General features: G+C 37.1%; 1 protein-coding gene across 1 annotated transcript in view; it reads right to left on the bottom strand.

Annotated features, from left to right (window-relative positions):
• Positions 1–25,547, bottom strand: part of PRTG (protogenin) — a 136,852-nt gene that overhangs the window by 21,413 nt on the left and 89,892 nt on the right. The gene's annotated exons all lie outside the window — the stretch shown is intronic.

The raw sequence follows: 25,547 nt of genomic DNA on the forward strand, positions 1-25,547 counted from the left end.
TTTTCAGGTCTTTGAGGAATTAAGTGGTTACAAATTTTAAAAAATATACTCTAGGAGATATTTATGAAGCTTAATGATATAAATACATTTAAATGTCAGTGTTTATGGTAACACCTATAGACTAATACTTGCTTAAGGTAAAAATATTCAGAAATAATGTAATTCTTTCTTCCCCCCATCTTCATTGAGGTATAGTTGACAAATAAAACTTGTATATTATATATATTTAAAGTACATAACCTTGATGTTTGATAAGGGTATACATTGTGAAATGATCACTATAATCAAGTAAATTAACAGATAGACCCATTACTTCACTATTAAACCATTTGTGTGTGTGTGTGTGTGTATATGTGGTGAAAACATTTAAGATTTATACTCTCAGTAAATTTCAAGTATGCAATACATCATTGAGAACTACAATCACCATGCTATACATCAGACCTCCAGAACTTACTCATCCTGCATAAATGAAACTCTACCCATCTCCCCATTTTCCCCACCCCTGGTAACCACCATTCCACTTTCTGCTTCTGAGAGTTTAAGTATTTTAGATTTCATATATAAATGAGATCATGTCATATTTGTCTTTCTGGCTTATTTCATTTAGCATAATGTCCTCTATTTCATTTAAGTTGTGAAAATGCTAAGATTTCTTTCTTTTTAAAAGCTGAATAATACTCCACTGTGTGTGTGTGTGTGTGTGTGTGTGTGTGTGAGTATGTGTGTGTGTGTGTGTGTGTATGCCCCATTTTCTTTTTCTATTTACCTGCTAACAGGCATTCAGGCTTTCACAGCTTGTCTACTGTGACTAATGTTGCAAAGAACACGAGGATGTAGATAACTCTTTGAGGTACTGATCTCATTTCCTTTTGATATATACCCAGAAAAGGGTAAGTCTATTTCTAATGTATTTCTACATTGTAATTCTCTAAGTAATAATAACACATATAAATAAATCCACAAAGGAAAACAACCATCCTTAACAGATAAATCAAACGCAAAAAAAACCCTTAGAATAATAAAAATAATTCTAGACTGAATTCAAACATTTAAAATCCAAAAACAAGATGCAAAGTTTACTAAATTCTCCAATGTAATTTAAGACTTTGTATAAATATTTTTGAAATGAATGCATTTTAATATTTAATATTAAATGCATTAAAAGGATGTCCTAAAATATAAAATTTTTATTTCTGTTCTGACAAAATTACACAAGAAAAATTTATACAACTTAGAACATTTCTGTACTTTCTAGACAGAAAGGTAAGAACACTAACAACATGTGACCATCCTATAGAAGGTATCTTTTAAACAAAACACTGTGAGACATATGTTACTCCCATTTCATAAAGCGTCACACAGAAGTGTTAAGGAGCATGTCCAATGTCACACAAAGCTGAGCCAAGAACCTGTGATATTTCTATGACAAAAATACAGGCCATTTAAATTTACACAAATACACGTGCCTTTGTCACAGTAAGTACGTCTTCTGATAACGCATTTTAAAACAGAAATTTTCAAATTTTATAAGATAATTATCAGAAAACATAAACACATTTGAGTTTCCTCACTGAAATGATCTCTAATATTCAGCACTGGAATTCTAAGATTCAAAAGGCTTCTGTTCAGATTAATGGCTACTTAATTTGAATCTGTTTTCTTCTTTCTTTCTTCCTATTGCTGTGTTCATTAGTCAACTGAATCCAGAGCTCCACATTACAAATTCTCACTGTGAATGGGTACAAATGCAACTCAACCGACTCTCTGCAGAAGATCTTCAAACATATTGCTTTATCCTATCTCTATACTATTCAAAGAGTACCTTTAGGACAGCCTCCTGAGTGTGATGTGTTATACCAGGAGTTACGAGACACAGAAAAGAAAGGATGAGACAGTATTTGACGAACGCAACTCACATTCTCCTGGAGCCAGACACAGATACAGCTAACCCGCCCAGAAAGCTCATTTTGTTGAGGGTCATGAGTAGAGGTAGAGAGATTAGGCTTTTTTCCACTGTGCAAACAGTCAACCAACACTTCATAAACACCTCTCCAGAATGGTTACTTATTTGTAGCCCTAAAATTGATTCTTCATTTCCCTCTTTTAAAAAAGTGAGCCGCTTACCCCAAGTTTTAAACCCAGAATTAACCTTTTTTGTTGTTGCTGATCAGACAGAAGCAGCTTAAATGTCCTAGGAAGATGAGAGAACAGAGTTGGTTCCTCAACATGCCCCACACCTGGCTGTTACCCACTCAGCACAAATGCCAGCAAGCCCTACACCAGGAGAGGCAGCTTTTCTGAGGCCCCCTGGAAACCATCCATGTGGCCAGAGCAACCATCTCCAGCGCTGGGCTCCTTCTCCTTCAAGTCCATGTGAGGTCAGGAATAGATAAACCACAGACAGGCAAATAAGTATTCAATACACTGGGTAAATGAGATTCCTTTCTATCCACACAAAATAGGTAAAACATGAACCAGGATAATTTTGGAAATTATTTTAGTAGAAAAAAATTTTTTCAGATATACTGTGTGTGTGTTAGTCGTTCAGTCGTGCCCAACTCTCTGCAATCCCATGGACTCTAGCTCTCCAGACTCCTCTGTCCATGGAATTCTCCAGGCAAGAATACTGGAGTCGGTTGCCATTCCCTTCTCCAGGGGAACTTCCCAACCCAGGGACTGAACCCGGGTTTCCCCCATTACTGGCCGATTCTTTACTGTCTGAGCCACTAGGACATACTAAGGTAGGAAAAATAATGTAAAGAAAAGGGAAAATCCATTCACATTTGTTCACATGTGATCTATTCTTCATGCTCTATAAAGAATCTCACTTTAAAAAATAAAAAGTACCAGGCTGGGGGCCAAGCTGAGCTGTGGGCCCCTTGCATTTGCCATGTATTCCTCTCTCTTAGGCTGTAAAAATATGACTCCAATTTAAAAATCTAGTCACTGTATTATTTTGGTTTGTGAATCCAGAGACCCCAGGAAAAACCTGACTCATTCTTGTTTATCAATTTGCTAGAAATTCGATTTCATCTACTTTTGTAAATTTAAGAGGGGACCCAAGGACCAGAAGACCTCAAATAACATTAAGATGAGCACTGTTGGTGTTTAGTCATTAAGTCATGTCCAACTCTTTGAGACACCATGGACTATAGCCCACCGGGCTCCTCTGTTCATGGGATTTCCCAGGCAAGAATACTGGAGTAGGTTGCCATTTCCTTCTCCCAGGGATCTTCCCAACCCAGGGATCGAATCTACGTCTCCTGCTTGGCAGGCAAATTCTTTATCATTAAACACCGGGGAAGCTCATAAGATGACCATAACCAGGCAACAAGTTACCAGCTAAGAAAACAGAGGAACAGTTGCACAATTAACAAAATTAAAGATAACAGAATAAAAAAATAAAATTTAGGACCAACATGTTAAGTACAGTTAAGTGCACACATAATGAACCTCAGCAAAGTAGCACAAGTCTTAAAATTCTACAGGCCTGCAAAGACCCTGTGATGATACAAAAGGGACAAAGCAGAGACTTAGGATCAATGCTGTGAAATGCCCCAGGGATCGAGTTTCCAGGGCCTGTTACAGGCCTTCTTGAGTCAAGCACTGCCACGTATATGGTGCTTGGTTACACAAGACTCAGCAGACTTAAGCTCTGCGGTTTCAGGGGAAACCAGCAGAGTCAGGAAGAGCAGCCACAAAGAACAGCACAGGCCTCCTCAAAACCCAGGGAGAGAAGGAGAATGAGAAGTGGGGGAGAGAACTGGTTCCAGTTCCTTCAAAACTCAATACAAGGGGCATAGAAATCATTCCTCAACAGGGTTAATTTCTTAATTGATCCCAGGGGTGATAGGCAGCATATGGATTTATGGTTAAACTTGCCTAAACCTTTAGCAATATATAAAGATGAAGGGTCAGGAAAGGAAGCCCAAATTAATTTAACACATATCTGACTAAACATTTTGATATGTAACTCTGGAGTGTCAGTTTAAGTTAGTGTGCTCAAGATCTCAGCCAAATTAACCTGTCTGTCTTTATTAGGGAGTCAACCTGTGGCCAAAATTGAAGCTCTCCTTCCTAAAACACGACTACGGTTCTACCTTTTATTTTTTCTCCACTGGTCCTAGGACCCACCTCTCTTTCTTCCCTTTGTTTCTTTCTCACTATCAGTTCTTCTACATGAGTTTGTTTCACATAAGGGAGAATCAGAACCAGAAGTCTAGCTGGCTAAGAAAGAGTTCACAGGTATCAAATACATATTTATCAAGTGTCTACTAAAAGTTGGGCACTTTACAGAAGACTCAAGGATTAGAAAACTCTTAATTTCAATCTGCCAACAGGGATAGACTATGAAATGAATCTGTGTACTGTTTACCAACTGTATAACCTTGAGTAAGTTTCTGAGTTTTCTAAGCTTTATTTTCATTTGGAAAATAGGGATATAATCACCTATAGGAATTTTGACAGTATTAAATGAAATCATGCCTATTAATTAAGGGCTTTGTACAGCTCCTCTAATTAGTAAACACAACATTACTGTCATTATGTGAGTAAAGTTGCCTGGGATAACAGAAAAGGCACTACCAAAAGTAGGGTGCACTTAAATTTGGGAATCAACTTGGTGAAGGCAAATGAAGATGAAGGCTATTCGTTCATACAAGCAAGGTTCAGAATCCAGAATATCAGCAAATCAGTAATTAGCAGACAGTAGAGCTGAGCGCTAACTACCCTCTGTCCTCATTAACATTCCCAGGTTCGCAGAGCTGGCAAAAGCTCTCAAGTGTGTATCAGAGTTGTACACATGACTGAAGGAGCTGTGTTTCGTGTTCATGGCCACTGAGAATGCGTGCTGTTCTGGCAACCACGCCACATGGCGTATAGTCCTCTCAGTGTCAAATCCACCTTCACCTAGGTCTTCCATATCAATTGAACACGTTATCATCTGCTAACAAAGAAACAGCCTAATGAAGATAAATGCTTACGAAAGCAACTTAATAGATTTCTTCCCTCATGGAAGAACAGTAGATTGTTTCATATAAATGAAGTATGGGAAAATATGAGGACTAGCATTAGATACATCAAGCAGATGGACACAACAAATTGATTTCTTGTTAATTATATCCAGTTTTAACAGTTAGGTGTTTATTATCTTTCAGTGACAACAACTTGGAGCAAAAAAAAAAAGAAAAAACAAAGATCAGTACAATGAGACTCCTTGTAATGCCAAGGTCTTTTAAAGATGCACAAAGATTAAAACAGAACCTGCTTTAATTCTATTCTAAAAGCATATGATTTAACAACCATGCTTTAATTGTATCTTGACACAAAATCTTAAGTAACCTACTAAAAGTGTTGGTATAATATTACCCATTTTTCACTGCAACATGTTTTCAATGACCAGAAAACAACAAAAAACCCCCTGCCTTCTTCCAGGGTTTTACTTAAATAACTTGCATTTCTCTTCTCTATCACTAGATGGCATCTGTGTGCCTGTAAAGGAGAAGGATGACTCATTTAGCTATTAAGGTGGGAGCTATTCTGATACCCACTGAAACTGATGAAAGAGCAATTGAAGTGCAGGAAATGTGCCACTGCTTTGACTGTGCATGCTAAGTTGCTCAGTCATGTCCAACTCTTTGCGAGCCCACAGACTGTAGCCTGCCAGGCTCCTCTGTCCATGCGATTATCCCAGCAAGAATACCGTATTGGGCTGCCATTTTCTCCTCCAGGGCGACTGCTTTAGTTTCACCATATTATACAGACTTGATGAAATGCAAAGCTGTAGAAAGGGGAAAGGGCTGCCCTGAATCAGTTTTTGTCATACCCAGGAGTATTTCACATGAATGAAAAAACCCTGTGAATGAGATGCTGCTTTCGTCACCTGTCCTCTACAGGATGCTGACAAACAGAAGACAACTTACCTAATGGCTCAGCACTACTAGGAAGCTAAGAGATGGTTTAGCACAAGGGTTAAGGGCTGAGATGTCATACCCAGACAGCCTGGATTCCAATTTACCTTGGTCATTACTGTATAACTTGGGAGGTTTATTTTCTCTCTCTTTACCTTTGCTAAAGTAATCTATACGATGGATGTGATGATGATAAAGCATCTCTCTCTTGAGGTGGTGGGAGGAGGACAGAAACTGATTCACTTGAAGTACTTAGTGACAGTGTATAATAACATCAACAATAATAATAACCTACAAATAAAAATGATATACAGATAAAAATACCAATAGTGATAAACTAATTATTAGAAACAACAGCACTGACTGTTCACTGGAAGGACTAACACTGAAGCTGAAGCTCCAATACTCTGGCCTGAAGCGAAAAGCTGACTCACTGGAAAAGACCCTGATGGTGGAAAAGATTGAGGGCAAGAGAAGAAGGGTGGAACAGAAGATGAGATGGTTGGATGGCATCACCAACTCAATGGACATGAAGCTGAGCCAACTCTAGGAGATAGTGAGGGACAGGGAGGCCTGTCATGCTCCAGTCCATGGGTTTGCAGAGAGTCGGACACAACTTAGTGACTGAATGACAAGAATGAGAAGCATCTTATGACCCCTAATCCCTCTTCCCTCTCATGCAGAAGGGCAGAATGGTATAACGGTGAAAGGACAGACCCTGGGAGCAGACAGACTACTTGGGTTCAGATTGAGTTTCCTCTCCTATAAAATGGGGATTAAATGAGTTTATATACACAAAATGCTTTGGAAAATGTCTGGCACTGAGTAGGTGCTTTATAATTCTAAATAAATGCACAGGAGGGAGCTGGTTTGAGAACTGGGGGTTTTGGATTTTAATCTTGGATTTAGTAGTTGTGTGGCTGCAAAGGTAGACTCCTGGAATTCAGTTTCCTTGTCTTTAAGATTAGGAAATTGAAATATTTCAGTTGCTCTCAAATTTGTTTAGGTAACAGTATGCTAGAGAAGCTAAGACAAAGATACAAGTAAGCACCATGCAAGGTAGGAGTAACTGCTGCAGAGATCTGTTGAAACTCTAAGGGAATTAAAAAGAGGGAAAGCTGACTAGTAGCTTGGGGCATGGAGAGGACACCACAGACGTGCACCCGAGCAGAATCTGACCTTTTTGGAGGCATGGGGAAAAGAGAGATGGAGGCCATAGAAAGAGTATAAACAAAGGTTCGGGGACAGGAACACAAGGATCAGGGATGAGTGAAGAAGTGCTCAGCATAGGGTGCATGAGTGAGGGTCTCAAAGAAAAGTTGGGCTGGGGGTGAGACCTCAGAGGGCTTTGAGAGCCAGGCTAGACATTGCAGATTTTATTACATATACTTGGGAAATAGCTGACTAAATGAGACTGTTGAGAGAAAGGATGAATGAGAAGGAGTAAGAAAGTTCCCGAGTTTCCAGCCTGGGTTGACCGACAGAAATAGAAGAGAATATGCTTGGTGGAGCCAGTGACATGCCAAATACGAGATGCCAGCGAAGCACTGGAGTGGAGCTGACCAGCAGGTGACTCAAAGTGTGGACTGGAGCCAACAGGCAGGATGAAGAACCACATTCAGCAGTCATTCACACAGAAGGGGTGTCACAGGACAGAAAAGACAGCAAGGACTAGAAACTGAGGGCAGGAAGGGAAGTGGACTTGAAGACTCCTGAGGAGAACCAGCAAAGTAAAATACCATGGAAACCAAGAGAAGGTTGGTTGACAATATCCAAAGCTGCAGAGACAGCATCAAGGGTAAGAATGTCATTTGGTTATGCAGGTCCTTTAACAGAAAGCGGTGAGGTTAGAGGTAGCAGGAAACACGGAGTTAAAGAGCAAGGAAGTGGTGGGAATCTGAGGCAGAGTTATGAAGGGGATGAAAGTGCATTATTATTATGATGTGTAACAAAATGTTAACAGTGGTATCTGGCTCTATTTGGCAAAATTTTAATTACTTTGCTTCGTGTAACTGTTCTACAATAAATATGAACTGCTGTGATAATAATATTAAAGAATTGTTGGGAAAATGTATTACCTTTTATATGCCAACAAACTACTATATGTTTATTTGCATTTATCTTAAATAATCCTTACAACAACCCTATAAAATAAGAATTATTATTTTTATTTTATAAATATACTTCTATATTAGTAAACTGACTTCCCTCAAAAAAGTAACCATTTTTCTGTATAAAAGACCCCCCAATCTATTTCAAACCTCTTTGATTCTTTAGTATGCTAAAAATAAGCTGGGCTTACTATAAGTTCACTTAGTATATCTTCTACAACATAGAGTAGTTGGGCTTTTTAAAACTTGCTTTTATTGTCCTTCAGCTTCAATACCGTGCTTATGGGATATGTGATAAAATCAGGGGTCCTGGTTTTATAATCACAGATATTTAAGAAATCAGAGAGCAAAATGTGAGAACAAGTGTAAAATTAAGAGAACACATTCTAAAGAATGTCATCCTCTTTACTGAGTGGCTTTATGACTTTCACCCTTTTTTTGGCTTTATTCCGGGTTTAGGTTATCTCTAAAGTAGGCTCTGAATAAGTGGGTGATATTAATATGCATTCAAAGTAATCAAATACACAAATAGGAAAAAAAAAACACCAATAATCAAACATTTAACCAATAAGGAATAAAATTTACTTTGAGGAGAAAACATTTAAAGAGTTGCAATTCTTCTGGATTTTGATCACTATTCCACCCTTAGGGCTTCCCAGACGGTGCCAGTGATAAAGAACCCGCCTGTTAAAGCAGGGGATGTAAGAGACACAGGTTCGAAGGTAAAAACTAGAAGGCTCACTTTGTAGGAAGCTCTTACACCAATACTTTCCCCCAAATGCTAGTAAAGACCAAGTGCTCTCTGACTGGTGATAAAGACAGATGGTAAAACTGATGGACACCATTTATGAATTCTTTGCGATGATATTGACATTTCTAGAAGTTTGGCTTCCTGGATAATGCATACTAGAAGACAATTATTTACAAAGTATTTAGCTGTGGACAAATAATAAGAGATAACATCAGGGTCATGAAAACCAAGCCTCTGTTTCTTCTGGCTGCGGCTTGCTGGTGAGGCTCCAGAAGCCTTGACAAGAGCCAGGCCCATGTGAACAGATCAGAAGTAGATAAAATTAAGAGAAAACTTGAGATCAGGACCATGAGAAAACTCATACTCCACAGAGTGAGTCCACCTCTGACATTTCTAACATTCAAACCTCATGAAGACAATGAGTTTTATTACCCATCCTTCAATGGAAACTTCTCAGGTGGTGGGAAAAATAATCCTCCTAGGGCCAGAGGAGGGTAAAGCAATCATGTCTCCTCTGTACAGTCCTCTGCCACTTGTTCAATTTACAGACAGCTTAATAAAACATCTTAAGAGGACAAAAAGTGTTACCTTAAAAATCACTATGTATTACTTTAAAATACTTACTTAAACCACTGCTAAAGAAAGCTTTGCTTACACTAGCAACAGTGTCACAATTAAGATATCCTCAAAGGATTAAAAATAATTAAATAAATTAGAATATATATGCCGAGGTAACCTGAAAGTAGCAATCTGAAAATCTGCTGCTAGAAGGTCAATATATGAACACTGTGTAAGTAGGAAATGCTCAGAACAAGTGAGAAAGGTGACATTTTGAGGGATGAAACTAGTGTCTGGCCAAAGGTCCATTTTTAATTTAATCTTTTGTGCTACCAGGTTTTGTGTGAGCTTTTTCAGGCCCATTGTTCCCCTGTGGTTCGACTGGAGAGCTCCTTGGTCTGGATAGCCAGGGTGACTGCACTGCCCCAAGCCGGTCCTTCTAACACAATACCCCCATATAATTATTCAGAGAAGAGCCAGCAGTACGCACCACTGTGACACCTGGGTCATGGCCTCTGACATAGAATCTGGGGCCAGACCAAGTCTGGTCCAACAGCAGAGGAGCAGAAAAAATGCTAAGGGGGATGGGTGGGAACGGAAAGCAGAGTGAAATAACTCTAAAATGCCATGTTTAAGCAAAGTAACAAAAACACAAATCACATTTGAATGATGTGATTTGCCTTCAAGTTATCTAAACGGTGAGAGACTAGTGTTTCTCTTCTCTCTAAACCATGTTGCAAATTAGGAGAGCAAGTCTCCTCTAAGAGGGGTTTCTTTGTCTTGTATCATCAGATTTATGTTAAGCATGGAAAAAGTTAGTTCACGAAGGTTGAAATAATGCCTTACATAAACGTGCTAGTGTTCTGATTTAAAAGCAAAGGATTTTTAGCTAAAACAATGCAAATTTTAAACCTAAATTAAAAATTCATTATTTTGTTAAGCTGAATTTCTGTAAGGGATTGTTAATCATAAACATAATTCACTTCATTTGAATTTAAATTTAAAGAAAGTTTTTTTTTTTTTAATGATCACCATGCGAAAAATGTTATAAATCTGTTCTGTGATAATACAGAATATTTATTTGAGTGTAAAATGGATAGAATGGCAGATGGAGTGGGCAATCCCCCACTCTCCCAACTTTCCTTAAGTGTTCTGCAGAACAGCTCTCTACAGAAGCTGATGGCTGAGTATTTGTCTAAACCTAAAATGACTCAGTTCCTTTTGTTCTGTACCTCCCCACTCCAAGGACCTGAAGACAAATAACACCTCTCACTCCCAGTAAAAACATCCCCTCTCCTACTGCGTTTAGGATAATTTGGAAGAAAGTTCTTTGTATGTGACGTGTGAGAATTAGTTTCCTACCAAAGTAAGTATACCCTATTGTTCACCTCTATTTTAAAAACCTTCCCCAAAAGACTGGGATTGTTTGGCAAAATCCAGAAGTATAAGGCTTTCCCAATTACACTGAGATACTGATATTTCTTTCTTAATTATGTGATTTCATTTTAATATATCTATTAGACTTTCAAGACTTTGAAAATCTATTTTTCATTTTTGATAAATGTATTACTTGGGGCTGTCTGGATAAGAAATATTTGGGGTTGAAGATTTCTACTTCAACATTGCCATGAATGAATCTGATTTAGTTCCAAACACTGAGAAAACAAATCTGAAAATGATACTGGAGACTCCAACAAACACAGTTTTTGATCTTTTATCTTCTTTTTGTATGGCACTCCTTTCCCTTTGGGAATTTCTGTGGAAGAAAATCACCTCAACTGTCTAATTTTGACTGCCACTGAACCTCTCTTACCACACCATCAATTCATGGAATTATGCCCATGGTTGATAATTGCTACAGGCTGGGAGGAGAAAAAGAAAGACTCCAAAAGAGCAGGGGCTTACCTGCTCTGTCAGTCTCAAAATTGATAACATCCTTATAGGAGGAGTGCTAATAAGGCTGGCCTGACACATATGTTCCTGAATAATTTCAAATGAATAAATGAATTAATAAAAATGAATAAAACAGAGTAATTGCCAATGACAAGAATTTCAAACACCAGAAAAGTGTCAGAATTGGGGGGGGGTGCATTTTAAGAGGCTATAAAATGTTCAAAGGAAGTTTACTTAAAGTTGTTACAGAAAATGAAGTAAACTCCTTTAAGTTGATATTTCTATCAAGAGCAATCCTTACCCCTAAAAACATCCAAAGTACTTGACTTATGCTACTATACTTGGCTCAGCATTTGTTTAAGTAGCTGCTCTGTCTGCCAGCACACAGACACTGTCTGTCTGACATACATCATTGCCTTACAAACAATATTTTTATAGACTGACAGAGAGAGCCTATTCATGACAACCACACTTCCCCTGAAGCCATGAAATAAATTTCCTTCCAGGACTAACATTTCTCCCTTTCACTGTCATGGGCTCACCATGCCATTTTGACCTTTTTGTGAGGCAACATGAAAATACAATCTATCATCTCCTGAACCACGGTGACTTGGTTGGAGGTGCACAGTTTCATGGCAAAAACATCTGTGGTTTGATAGCCATTCCTCCAAATCTCAGCCCTCGGCAGTTAAAGGCATGCTTACAGGATGGGAGAGAAGCAGGTAGACAGCTTGAAACCAGTCTAAAATTTCTTCTCAAGTATGAAATGCAAGCTGGTGAAATATAAGCTTCATCAGTCATAGTGATAAAACATTATTATGTTATTTATTCACACCTCCTTTAGAACTCACAAAAAGCACTGTTACAGCAATTTATTTCATCTTTGCTGAATTTATCACTTTGAAATTGATTTTGATGTTAACAGATAAGAGAATTCTGAAAGTTCTTTGATACAAGCAGGTGCAGGTCATTACCATGTTACTTGACTATAAGTGGTCCACCCAAATTTTATATAAATCTTAAGTCTTTCAGGTAGTGAAAGACACTGAAAATGTTTGAGAGTGCTTGGCAGTTATTCAATATATCTTTAAATAGTTTTCAACACATATGATAGAGAACCAGAAACAACTTGAGCATATGGAATTAAACTAAAAATATTTTCTGGTAAATAAAATATTCAACAGAATACTTAAAGGTTTCTTACATTCAACCTGAACTCTATTATTATAGGGAATTCCTTGGCAGTCCAGTGGTAGGATGCAGCGCTTTCACTGCCGTGGCTTGGGTTCAATTCCCAGTTGGGAAACTAAAGTCCTACAAGCCATGTGGTGGACCACCCCCACACAAAAGAGATATATTATTATAAATATCATTTTATAAATATTCCCTGGATAGAAGAAACATTTAGTTGTTTAAAGAAATAATTTGTTTTTAGTTCCTCAAATAAGCTTTAACTGGAGGGGCTACTCTGCAGGATGAGAAAGAATCTGATTTTCTAAACTTTATTTCTCAGGAGGTAAAATTATACTACAATGTATACCACTTGACATAACTTTTAAATATCCCACACATCACTAGAAAACTGTTTTATATAATCAGTTATTTCATAATTGCTGTTGTTTTAACCATGTGCATAATCATTGTATAAGCACTCTCAATTTGAAGGAACTGATTAACCACACAGCACAGGGCATTTTTGTAAAGAATCTGCCTGCAATGCAGGAGACACGGGTTCAATCTCTGGATCGGAAAGAGCCCCTGGAAGAGGGCATGGCAACCCACTCCAGTATTCTTGTGTAGAGAATCCCGCAGACAGAGGAGCCTGGAGGGCTGCAGTCCATGGGGTCACACAAAGTTGGACACAGTGAAGCAACTGAACACACACAGTGCTTTTTTAACCTTTTAAATTATTTTTTAAACATTTTGATATATTTTCCTTGTTTGTATGTGCATATGTACAAGTATACATATACACAGTTTTTCTTTTGTAATCAGTACACTTTACACCTAAATACTTGAACATGATTCCCCTGAGAACAAGGACATCCTCTCCTATATAACCACAATACCATTATTACATCCAGTAGATTTAACAAAAACACGATTTTATCTGATATATAGTTTGTTTTTAAATTTCCTACTGATAATACCCTTTATATCTCTTATCCCCAATTCCTAAATCCTCCTGAGGATCACTGCTTCTTCATCTAGAACTGTTCCCTGTCCTATTCCTATCTTTCATGACAATGACATTCTTTGAAGAATCCTGTCCAGATGTTTTACAGACTATCTCACATATGGATTTATCTATAATAATTGTTTCCTCATTGTCAGATTCAGACTAAATGTTTTTGGAAAGACTATTATACAGGTCAGACTATGACTTCAACATAGGGTTTTGGTTTTATTAAGGGAAATAAATCTTAAAATCCACATTTTTTGTAATTGCAAATTTGTTAGATTTCATAGTTTCACAGAGGGCTTTCATAGTTTCAAATTTCATAGGGCTTCCCTCGTGGCTCAGCTGGTAAAGAATTCACCTGCAATGCAGGAGACCTGGGTTCAATCCCTGGGTTGGGGAAGATACCCTGGAGAAGGGAACAGACACCCACACCAGTATTCTGGCCTGGAGAATTCCATGGACTGTATAGTCCATGGGGTCGCAAAGAGTCGGACACAACTAAGCGACTTTCAAACACTCACATAGTTTCAAAAGCTTTCCTAACTCCACAACAGTGTAATTTTCTTAGTGGGCAATTTTATCTCTATTATCTATTTATCTACATTTATCCATATGAATATTTGTACAGCACTCTAGCCTGACAAGACAATGCAAAGTACCAATACAGTTTTAGGTTCTTGAAAGATTTCTAGAAATATCTGAGATTCTGTGTATAAGTAATGCAAATACAGATTCTTTCCTTAACTCTCAACAACTCACAATGGAATGCCAATTTGTAATACACACAGCTTGAGAACAGAGTAAACTAAGAAATCACGGCCATAAAGTGTACAATTCAGTCAACATGGGAAAAAGAATTAATATGATTGAAACAATCACTGTAATTTCTGAGAGTGGATATGTGCATAAAAAAATGGGCCTTTTAAAAAGAGTGTTCCAAAGTAGTTTCTATAGTTTTGTAGGGTCAGAATTAAGGCCCATCTACCATGATTTTTCTTCTGAGACAAAAGGCCGTTTTTATGAAAAGAGTGGGAGTGTATTCAAGAAAGGGAAACCATACTAAAAATCATCATACTTGGTCATCCAGATGAAGTACTGTTTTTTCTCATTATGATAAAATATGTCTATTACAGAAAATTTATATAACTCAGACAAGCCAAAAGAAAAAAATAAAATATTCTTAAAACTAGCACCTAGAGATAAGCACTGTGAACATTAGTGTGTTATGTTTTTCCTCCCATTTCCTATCCATATGCACCCATATTCAGTATATTTTCTACTTTATAATCTTTTTCAGTTAATATACTATGGATAACTATTCATATTATTAAACACTATCCTAAAACATTCTTTCTAATGTCTACATTCATTCAAACTGTATGGATGTACCATAGTTTATTTTATTAAACCTCTATAGTGCTTCCCAGGTGGCTCCGCAGTATAAAATCTGCCTGCCAAGCAGGAGACACTGATTCGGTCCTGAATCCGGAAGATTCCCTGGAGGAGGAAATGGCAACCTACTCCAGGATTCTTGCCAGGGAAATCCCAGGGACGGAGGAGCCAGGACGGTTACAGTCTATGGGGTTGCAAAGAGTCACAACTTAGCGACTAAACAACAAAAAACTGACTATTTCGGTTTTCTCCAGATTTTCACAGTTAATAAATGACCCCATATACCACAGTGAGCATCTCTGTGGTTAAATGTTTGTGCATGTTTAGAATACCTTTTTATGGCAGGTTCTGTTAATGGAGTTGCTGGGTAAAAGAGTGTATATATTATTCTACCCGCTTTTGGAGTTGCCTAATTATCCCTAGAAAAGCTGTGTATCAATTTATACTCCCACTATTAATATGAGTGGTTCTTTAATCCCAAAACCTCACCAACTCTGGCCTTACATCACCTATTTCTTTTTAATTTTGTTGAATTTTGTGTTTCTATATTGAGTTACTCCAAATCTTCCTTAGAAGGAAGTTAGGAGGTATATAAATTTTCAATAATGTCAAGCTAGATATATTTACATATTCTACCAGGAAAGATGTATCAACTGTGATAAACAGGCAAAATGTGATGCCTACTGTCTGCACAGATTTCTTAAGTTATTGTTAATGTCTGGCATGCTGAGAAAGCCAAGATGCCATTTTCACCTTCAACTCTAGTTTCTATAATAAGGTAAGTGTCAATAGAGTTATGCTATCTTGGCCAACTTAAGAAGCCTCTGCTTATATAGGGCAGCCTACATTCTGAGATGTGCAAAATCTTTCAAGAGTTCAAACATCTCAAAATGGAAAAGTACAATGTCAATAAACTCTGTCAGGATTATGATATCACAGCAGTTTATCCAAATCAAATGTTAAATCAAGTTGTTTTAAATAGGAAAATACACCAGTATTTAGCCTATTTTAATTCTTAGTCTATGACTATGGTTTATGCCATGCCTCCTTTAAATCTTTCATTATCCCATCAGGGTCTTTCACCTAGTTAACTTCTGTTATCCTTCAGATCTTAATTCATTATCAGTTTCTCAGGGAAACTTAACCAGATCCTTACTAGCAAACTATGTAGTGTTCCCTTTAACTCACAACTCTGTATACTTTTCTACCACAGCACCTACAAAAGCTTACAATTATTAATGTAATTTATATGGTGATTTGATTATAACATCTGTTTCCTCTTCTAGTTGTAAAGCTTCATAATTTGGGTAGTTACTTAGAAATAATCAATTATTTTAGAATAGTGGTCTCCACATTTTTTTCATTTTACCCATTAATAATTTTTTCTAGCAAGCATACTCATAATATATACACTCTTTATAATATATATAATATATACATATGCGACTGTCCTATTATGTATATTATGAAACATACAAAAATATTTTTAAAGCGTTAAGATATAAAAATATTTTCCTACAGCAATGCCTGTCTTATAGCTCCCCTCTACCTCACGGTGTGTGTAACTGGTACAAAGCTTAACATTTCATTTGCACGAAGTTTTTTTAAGAACAAGCTTAAAACAAAAACAAAACAAAACCCTCAAGTATAATTACTGATATGCAGCAAATGTTTTTTTCTATTCACTCTGAAGTTTCTTTCATGTGCTAATGTGGTTTTTTTTTTTTTTCCGCTAATGTGGTATTTAAAAAACCTTCTCTCCTTTAACTTACTTAGATCTTTAAAGATCTCACACATCTAAAGATTCTTTACATTGACCAGAAAATTCGAGAGTGGTCTGAAGGTTGACAATTAATGGATAGCACTGATTTAATTTCCTACAAGAGTTTTCCCTTCTGTAAGGAAAACTGTTTGCAATTCATGTAAAGCATTTTACCATGCTTTACAGATTTTTAAAAATAAGAAGGAAAGGCTTACTGAAGTTTTTCCTTCATTCATAAAATTACCACTGGGAATGTTCTGCACTATAAAACAGTCAAGAGCTGATCAATAACTATAAGTGTCTTCCTAATACCAAGGAAACATGGCTTTCATTTGTTACCATTTTAATGAGGTTTTATTACCACATGTAGAAAGGAAGCAGAAAACAGAAGATAAACTTAACAACCTTCGAAATATAAATACAAAGGGTTATAGAGATAACTGGAATATTTTAGGAGAGAGAAACATAAAGATTCAATGTAAAGGAGTTAGTTAAATAATTATTAAATAGATGTGAACATCATTAGATAGTAAAAGTTTCTTCAAAGATCTTAATTTGTGTCATTTGGAATGAAGTTAAAAATTCTTTTTCTGTGGGGAGGGATAGATTGGGAATTTGGGATTAGCAGATACAAACTATTATATACAGGATGGATAAACAACCAGGTCCTAGCTGTGTAGCACAGGGAACTATACTCAGTACCCTGTGATAAACCATAATGAAAAAGAACATTTTAAAGAAGAATGTGTGTGTATATATATATATATATGTATATATATATACACACATATATAAAACTGAATCACTTTGCCATTCAGCAGAAATTAACACAACACTGTAAATCAACTATAGTTGAATAAAATAAAATTTTAAGAATACTTTTTCGGGAGACAAACCATGGAACTAATTTTGTTCTCATACACTTTTTATATTTGATATCTGAAGGAAAACTTGACCACTTAACAATATAGAGAAAGAAACAACTGGCAATTTCCATTCTCATCTGTATTTCAATAGTGCCTTTTTTTTTTTAATAAGCTTTCTGTTGTTTTGCTTTCCCTAAAGAAGAGATACTGCTGTAAAGAAAAGATATTTCAGGTGGAAATTTACTTTGAGGAAGGCAGCGGGAAGGGATATTTGCTGAGAATGAAGGAAATGGAGAAGGACACTTTGCTTCCTGCATCCCCAACTCTTTAACTACTGTAACATCAGACTTCATACTTAAGTGACATAAGACTCAAAACTGGAAACACATCACAATTGTTATTTCACTTCATAAACTGGTTAAAAAAAACAGAGCTACTTGAAATAATGGAACTTCCTTACCCTGCTTATTTTCTCCATCTCCACAGGGGCCTTACTTTATTTAGGATTCTTTTCAGTCAGGCATGAGAAGTGAGGCTCCAGAAGTACTGTAAATCTTTACCCAGTGCCAAAGGTCAAAGGGTTATCTGTGCTATGCAGTTTTAGGGTAGATGATTTTCATTATTCTTTTCTTTCTCTCCCCATTTTTTTTTTAAAGAAAACAAAACATAGGCATATGAAACACAGCAAGCTAATTTAGGTACTAAAAAAGTTCTTCTACTGATGAACCTCTTTTTCAGGAAAACTACTAAATATCAACTTTTCAGGCATTTCACAAAGAGAAACCAGATGCAACTGAGTGCCCCTTCCCACCACTATTGTCTGCTAGAAAACTTACCACACAGCTGCTAAAGCAGTAAAACAACTTCAAATCTACAAAAGTGATGACCAATTTAGGCAAATGCACCAATTTTGTTCTTGGGAAAAAAACAACTTTGCTTTATCTTAAAAAAGAAAAAAAGGAGTAAGGTTTTTGTTCACAAATTACACCTCATTTAATAACAAGACAGATGTTTTTCACAGAGCTTTTCATGTTTTAGAGTATTTTGAAAGGTGATGACTATTCAAGACTAAGCATATAAAAGTTCAGGAAAAACCATCAAAATTCTTTTCCCAATTATTTTTTTGGTTTTGATACAGAAAGTTGAACCTTAATTTTTAAACAAAGAGAAAAATATTTAAGAAAATACAGGCATTTATTGCTGCCTTCCTTTTCTCTCACCAAAATGATCTTTTCTGAAGTGGGGAAAAATTGAGTGTAACATCCCATAAGGTGCCACTGATACAATTTTGAGACAGCACAATATACAGTACAAGAGTAAAAGGCATTTATTCTTCCAGGGGGCACTGTCATTTTAACACTCTCTGCAGTCCTCTGCATTTAAGAGGCAGAAATACAAATTATAACAGTACTGCTATTGCATTCAACTGAGTTACCAAAAAATTACAAAATGGCTTTCAAACACTGAAGAGTGCAAAATATCCTCTGTGATCTGCTACAATTCAAAATACAATTTGGAATTTGCTAGCTATATTTCTCCCATAATATAGCAGAAATGATTTGCCTGATCCACTTTGCTTCCTTCTTAATCAAAATCCTTCTATCTTTTGCAGCAAGTAAAAAACTGATAAATGTTTAGAATTATACCAAATTAAGAATATAAATATGACCTCATCCAAAATTTCAATGAGATTTGTTGAATGTGCCCCACTTTCCTGAAAATGACCTTTCAGGAAAGACATTTCCTGAAAATGTCTTTCATTTTACAATTATGCTGACAAATGGTTTCTTCCACTCAAGTATTTGTAGCTCAGACAAAAAGATATTGGGTCCCTTGGAGCAGGACAGCATCAGTGTGTAGGCTTAACTCCAAAGTGTACAGCAATGATTCACCATCTCAGATCTTCTGAAATCAAAACCACATATTAAGCTCCTAGAGACGTCTCCATCAGAACACCAAACTTTCCAATTGAACTAAATAATCTCCCACTTTTCCAAATCCGGTCTTACTCCTGAAGCTCTACTTCAGTGAAGTATCATCCATTCAGGACTCTTGAGAATCAGTCCAACTTCTTCACCTAATCAGATTTATAAGCAGCTAACAGCTACTGAGCACTTACTACGTAAAAGAGCACTGTGTTGAGGGTTGAGCATGTTCTAGTACATTTAATTCTCAATATTCTGAACATTGTGCAAATTGAGGTTTATGGAGGTACAGTAACTTAACCAAGATCACACCAATGTGAGGACAGCTAGAATTCAAACACTGGCCATCTGATCTCAAGACCCTCATTCTTCTATTTTAAATTTGAAAACTGACCTTTTGGGGGTGTATGGCTCTATTCAACACATGCACAGGTTTATGCAACCACCACAATCAGAAAACAGAAAAATTTCACAGTATCAAGAAACTGCCAGTGCTGCCTCTTGGTAGTTAATCCTGCTCCCACCCCTAATTTATGGCAATCACTGATCTGTTCTCCATCCCTATAGTTTTGACTTCTCAAGAATGTCACATAATTGGAATAATACAGAGTGTATTTTGAGAATGGATTCTTTCACTCAGCATGATGCCAGTGATATCCATCAACAAACTACTGCAAGCAGCCATATAGTTCATTGCTTTCCACTGCTGAGGAGTAACTCAATTATATGGCTATATCACAGTTTATTTACTCACCCAGTGAAGGACAACTGCTGTTTCCAGTTTGTGGGAACTGTAAATTGAGCTATACATTCTGTGTAAAGGTTCTTGTGTGAACATCCATTTTCATTTTTCTAGGGCAAACATGTAGGATGGGACTGCTGAGTCGCATGGCACAGGCATATTTAACTTCATAAGATAGCACTGAACTGGTTTCCAGAGTGGCTGTACCATTTTGCATTCCTACAATAATGCATAAGAGTTCCAGGTGTTCTGTATCCATGTCAGCATTTGTTATTGGCAGTTTTGACATTTGCAAATTTTTTAGTCATTCTAATATGTATGCAGTGTTATCCTACTACAGTTAAAATTTTTTACTTTGCCATTTCTGTAATGGCTAATGATGTTGCACATCTTTTCATAGATCCCTTAGGCATAATAGCTATACATGAAGGTCTCCCATCAGGCCCACATGTAATGAGTCAAGTTCTAAGCCCCCAAAATTTCACACCTGCCTTCTCTCCAATGAACTGTTTTAGTTTGTACTTCATCTTATTATTTTAGATTATTTCAACAACCATTTCACTGATTTCCTGTCTTTGGTAGCCCTCTCCTGGGCCCGTGCTCACTGATTCTCTAAATCTATCCTTTACAGTATCAGGGCCCAGTCTAAACAAGCCATGTCATTTTCTCACTTCAAAATTTGATGGCTCTTCCCTGTTTATTATACAATATAAGACAAAGACTAACTTTTTATGGTATGCAGGGTCCTTAAAACACCGGCCCTAGTTAATTCTATGGTTTTAGTCTCCACAGCTCCCACCCATGCAACCCATAATTTAGCCATAACAAACCAATGAAGCTACCTCTTTTAATCTTTTTGTACATTTTGAGCTCCTATGATTGGAATGATTTTCCTCCATTTCTCAACTGGGCAATTTTTCATCATATAGTAGTAAAAATTAGTCATTTATCCTTCATGCTTACAGAATACTCTGATGACATCTCAATTTTATCAGCACACTTTTCTATGAACGCTGATAGGTCCTCCAGGCTGAAGTTAAACACTTTGGAGACAGACATGCCATCTTATATTCAGGTTCCTTGTGTCCAATCCAGGGCCTGATGAGTATGTGTATTAGGTTACTATATTCTAATTTTTGAATTTTAAAAGTAATGGGGAATAACAGAGAACACACACATAGAGACTTCTGAGAAAAATGCGCATTGTATTAACCTTAACATCAGAAATCTTGCATTTCTAACTGGCACTATCTTCCAGACAATGTCTTCATGAGGAGTCACAAGAACTCACACAAGTTAAAACTGAACGTTGTGGGGATGGTGTCAATTTTGCAACTTATTTGCTGGTAATTAATTTACACTAATTTAATGGTAACTGCAGCTCATTACCAGTAATTTCTAAATGGAGTTCAACTGATTTGCAAAGCCAAAGAGCTTCTGTGTTATAAGCCTCCTAGTAGGGCCCAAGAGACCAGCCCCAAGAAAGCATAGGAGCCTCTTTATCTGAGACCTATTAAGTTCCATAAAACACTGGACTCACACAGTGCTAAAATGAATGCTTTACAAACAGTATTGCAACTCTCAGGGCCCATAATAAAGCTCAATAATAGCAGCTGAGTGAGTTAAAAAATATTCTCCATTTGAGTGACTACTAAATGCTCCTGGCTTCATGCTGTGGACTCAAAGAACAGTCTGTGTTATGGGTTTGTGGAATCCATGGTTGTATTTCCTTTATTTCTCTGGTCATTTAAAAACACAAAATTTAATTAACTTGGCACTGTAACAGTTACTGACCAAATCAAGACTAACTAGGCTTTCTCAGGGGACAGAATATGTCATTAGATTTATGACTGGATGCCTCCTGAGAGTTTCCTCAATCAAAACAAAGGATAAATTAGAACACTTTAACACAGTTATGGAACTGGCTTAAAGACAGGCATAAGCCAAAGGTTCAAATACCTTCCCCCTTATATGTTAAAATAGTTTGTTTTTCAGATATGGGATCAATATTACCTAATATTTTGTAAATGAGTTTTGAAGAGGGTCTGCATAGTAAAAATTTCCAAAGTTGCTGATCTGGTGAATATTACATTTTTACAATTGTTGCTTGTTGCTACAGTTGTTGCTTGTCATTTAGTCACTAAGTAGTGTCTGACTCTTTTATGATCCCATGGACTACAGCTCTCCAGGCTCCTCTGTTCATGGGATTTCCCAGGCAAGAATATTGGAGAGGGTTGTCATTTCCTTCTCCAGGGGATCTTCCTGACCCAGAGATCAAACCCGAGTCTCCTGCATTAGAAGGCAGATTCTTTACCACTGAACCTTGTGTAAAGTTATTTAAAGCAACAGAGTAAGCTGTTTTCTACAGGAATTTTAATTTACTGTTTGTGTACATGAAAACTGCCATGTATAGTAGGGTCTAGAGCAAACTTGGGAATACAGATATTTATAACATCTCCAAACCAGAAAGTGAAAAGAAAGTTCACAAAATTTCCTCTTTAAGGGAAGAAGTTCTGAGCTGATTTGTGTCTCATTTCTCTATATTATATTCTACACACTGCAAAAGAAAGGTATTTCTAAACATGAATCTAATCAGGACGCTTGCTTACTTAAAATCATTTAATGGCTTCACACTGCCCTAAGGATAAAGCCGAATTCCCTCACATGCCTTATCAGGCACTTTCCTCTCCCATTTCACTCTAGTCATAGTAACATTTTAGTTCCTCCAGAACACAGTCTCCCTCACCTCCTGGCCATCCCACATAAACTCCAGCATTCCTTGAGTACTTCCTGGGTTCTTCTATCCCCTCTTTGCAGAGGTAACTTTACCCAGAAGCTATGAAGCTAGAGCTTCAGAACTCTGTATTTCCATGAGGTCTATTAAAGACGCTGTATCTGTAGTATATTTTTATATTGCTTTAACCTACTTTATATTATTTTATTTTATCAGACCCCCACAACCTGTATCTGCCCCAGCACCTTTGCCTGGCTGAGATCTTCCTTTAGAGCTCAACACAAATATTCTCTCTTCTTGAAAGCCATCCCCATTTTAGCCTTCAAGTAGGTCAGAGGTTCCTGCCAAATGCCATAGCAGCAATCTGACTTCCACTATCAAGGAGTTCATCACACCTTATTTTAATTGCTTATTTAATTATTATTCTTCCTCCTAAGTTCCCCAAATGTATGATCTGTCTACATTAAATATGGTTGTGTTCTAATGTAGGGACCACCACATGGTGAACTTGGTAAATATTTGACAATCAGAAAATGAATCTGTGAAGGAGTACTCAGTGGCAAACAAAATACAGGAATATAGGACTCAAACTATAAGATTATACCTGAAAGTCTGTGACTCACCCACTCCTTGAATGTTTGGGAAGAAATGTACTGACTGAATGATGATACCCATGAAGTTCACGTTTTCCTCATTGTATAAAGGAAATCAACCCTGAATATTCATTGGAAGGACTGATGCTGAAACTGAAGCTCTAATACTTTGGCCACCTGATACAAAGAGCCGACTCAGTGGAAAAGACCCTGATGCTGGGAAAAACTGAGGGCAGGAGAAGAAGGGGCAACAGCAGATGAGATGGTTAGATGGCACCACTGACTCAATGGACATGAGTTTGAGCAAACTCCGGGAGATAGTGAAGGACAGGGAAGCCAGGAGAGCTGCAGTTCATGAGGTTGCAAACAGTCGGATATAATTCAGCAACTGAACAACATCAACAAGCTGAGAAGTATGGGGAAATGTGACTGGAAACAAGATAGACAATAAAAAGCACAATAAACATGGACTAAAAAGAGGTTCAGCAGTAACAAAATTAAAAACTATCACTGGCCTGACAATTATAGGCATCTAGAAGGCACAAAAATAAATTTATGAAAGATTTCCAACAAGAATAACAAACTAGAACTAAGAGTTATTAAGTTATAAAAAATTAACATGGCTATTTAGAAAAAATATTACTGTACTAGGTCATCTAGACCAGTGTTTCCACATTTATGTACATACTAGTCACCTAGTAATTGTGTTAAAATGGAGACTCTGATTCAGTAGATCTGGGGAAGGGACGGGGGAACCTGAAATTCAACATTTAAATAAAATTTCAGATTATGTTGCTGATCCCGGGACCACATTTTGAAGAGCAAAGAATATCAAGTCTACACCTGGAATTGCCAAACCACAGCAATATGGCCTACTGCCTCTGGGCAACCTGTCAGCTAAAAAATGGTTTTCACATTTTTGAGCAGTCAGAAAAAAATTTTAAACAATATTTATGACACATCAAAAATTACATGAAACTTGCATTTCAGTCTCCAGGGACTTCTTTGATGGTCCAGTGGCTAAGATGCCATGCTCCCAATGCAGGGACCCTGGGTTTGATCCCTGGTTGGGGAATTAGATTCCACATATCCCAGCTAAGAGTTTGCATGCCACAGCTAAGAGTTCGAATGTGGCAACTAGAAAGTCTGCATGCTGCAATGAAGACCAAAGATCCCAGGAGCCACAACTAAGACCCATTACAGCCAAATAAATATTTTTTTAAAATTTCAGTTTCCATAAATAAACCCTTATTGGACCATAACCAACACCCATACATTTATGAATTTTCTATGCTGCTTTGTGCTATAGTGCCAGAGTCATGCATTTGTGGAAGAGACCATGTGGCTCACTGTATTCATCTGCGTAGGCTGCCATGACAAAATGCCATGGACTGGATGGCTTAAACAATAGAAATGACATTCTCAAGGTTCTGGAGGCTGGGAAGTCCAAGATCAAGGTGTGGCAGGAGTCTGTTTCTGATAAGAGTTCTCTTCCTGGCTTGTAGACTGTTACTTTCTTACTGTCTGATGGTGGAGAGAACACTCTAGTAATTCTTTCTCTTCTTATAAGGGCACCAGCCCTATTAGATTAGGGCCCCACACTCATGACCTCATTCAACATTTATCACACTCTCAAAGGCTATGTCTTCAAATACAGTCACATTATGGATTAGGGCTTCACCATATGAATTTGGCGGGAACATAAAACATTCAGCTCATAGCACCCACAAAGCCTAAAATATTTACTATCTGGCTCATTACAGAGAAAATCTGCCTAGTCTCGGTCTAGACCCTTGCTTCTCAAAATGGGCAAAAATACAAAAATTTCGGGCTTCACCCAGACATAGTAAATTTTAACAAGGCTCCGGATAAATTCATACACATATTAAAGCTCAAGAAGTAGTGGTCTCCACATCTAATGATCATGGAAAGTAACATGGGAAAAAATTTTTTTTAAATCCAGATTTTCGGACTCCATCCTGGGAGAAGAACCATTTTAAAAACAGTTACGACAGCTAACATTTGTTGAGGACGTACAATGCAATTTATAATGCAATGTTAACCCTTATGTGTATTATGTTATTTAATCTTCCTAACATTCTAAAATAACTATTATTATTATCTCT

This window comes from Dama dama, chromosome 12 (assembly GCF_033118175.1).
Source record: "Dama dama isolate Ldn47 chromosome 12, ASM3311817v1, whole genome shotgun sequence".
NCBI lineage: Eukaryota > Metazoa > Chordata > Mammalia > Artiodactyla > Cervidae > Dama > Dama dama.